This window comes from Bactrocera latifrons, unplaced genomic scaffold (genome assembly GCF_001853355.1).
Source record: "Bactrocera latifrons isolate USDA-ARS-PBARC rearing strain unplaced genomic scaffold, ASM185335v1 scaffold_1269, whole genome shotgun sequence".
Lineage (NCBI taxonomy): Eukaryota > Metazoa > Arthropoda > Insecta > Diptera > Tephritidae > Bactrocera > Bactrocera latifrons.
In genome coordinates this window covers 902-2,442 of record NW_017534707.1, presented here as the reverse complement: position 1 = coordinate 2,442, position 1,541 = coordinate 902, and the positions used below count along the sequence as shown (strand labels likewise).

General features: G+C 33.5%; 1 long non-coding RNA gene across 1 annotated transcript; it reads right to left on the bottom strand.

Moving 5' to 3' along the window:
• Window positions 1–305: 305 nt before the first annotated feature.
• LOC108978767 lies at window positions 306–1,293 on the bottom strand. Its single transcript, XR_001994133.1, has 4 exons — window positions 1,180–1,293; window positions 835–1,104; window positions 501–654; window positions 306–440 (listed from the first exon to the last, which is right to left on the bottom strand). It is a non-coding gene; the product is annotated as an uncharacterized LOC108978767 (long non-coding RNA).
• Window positions 1,294–1,541: the final 248 nt, after the last annotated feature.

The following is a 1,541-nucleotide window of genomic DNA, read 5'->3' as shown; positions in this document are numbered from 1 at the left end:
CGGTAAACACCAGTACTTACACCATAATCTACTTCGTTTGCTTTCGAGAGGCGAATTTAACAAGGAGATGTCCTCAGAGAGAGTCTATCGTCACCCTCTGCATTACCTGTAAGTACCTACGTCGCTACTCACAAGTATTACTTTGCTACCCCCAGGTAACCACCCATTTCGATAATCCCAAATCGCTATAAAATTCGCCATTAGTTTTGATTTATAAAAAAACGTATCTTTCTTTTAAGTTTAATCATTTCATTTTAATTTTATTTTGTTTGTAAAAGCACAAAGTTGAAATTTTAAGTCGAATTGAGTATTGTGTCTGCTGATGCTGTGGCTTGTCTTTGGACATTCAAGCGCTTTTAAAAATGCGTTTTTTTGCAACTATATTGCTTTATGCAGTTTTTTGTCTGCAGTACCATTCCCATTATTTAACGGAATGGAGTCTAAAGAAGAAAAAAATTACTAAGTGCCAATTTTTTTTTATAAAACAAGAAATATAATACCCAGTAGTGCGTCGTAAAAGTTTTGAAGGGATTTTGAGGACTTTCGGCCCTGCACTCCATCGACATTGAATGCCATTGCTATTTCATCGCCCAAAATATTTCGTAAATTCTTCAAAATGCCGGTAGGTTGCAGCAGCGATCTCATAGCTTTAACCTGTGAAAAAATTAAATTAAGCATGTTCAATAGCGTGTCCGTTATTTTTCGAATTAATTTCTTTTTTACGTACTTGTGATAATTTTTTCGAAGATTTTTCTTGCAGTTAAAAAAAAATTATTCGAAAAATAAGGGCCGCGCTAGATATCAATAAAACTTAATAATATTTCTAAAACTTACATAAGTGTTTTTGTTTTCTCTGTTGAGCTGGTCATTTAAACTTATTAGCTGCTCTTCGTTCTTTATGGGGAATTTGGACTAGATAGGCAGCTCCTCTGCACGCTGTTGCAGAAGTTGATTAAGGACAACTTTTTTATCGGCCAGTGCTTCAATTGCTATTTGCAGTTGACTTTAATAATTTTCAAAATCTATGTAATTTTATATTTTTAAATTGTTGGTCAGCAACAGTATCCTTACCACGAACCACCTTAATTTACTGTTGCATGGCATCTGAAAACATAAGATTTTAAATATCTAGATATGTAGGTATAACACATGGAGCAGTTTTCCGTAAATTATTTTTACCTTTTATATCGTCTATCTTTTTCTCGAGCTGATCGATAACGATAGTGCAACTGCAATTGCTGTCTATTGGATTGAAATTTATTTGAACTAATTTTTTTTTAAATGAATCAACGATCACTTTCTTTGCTTATCAAAGGCAACGCGTTTATTTTTTTTTTTTGGAGGAGTATCAGGCGTTTTGAAAGCTTATTATTTTTTATTATACTCTGAACAGGGTATATTAATTTTGTCACGAAGTTTATAACACCCAGAAGAAAGTGTCGGAGACCCTATAAAGTATATATATAAATGATCAGTATGTTGAGCTGATTCGATTTAGCCATGTCCGTCTGTCCGTCTGTCTGTATATATACGAACTAGTC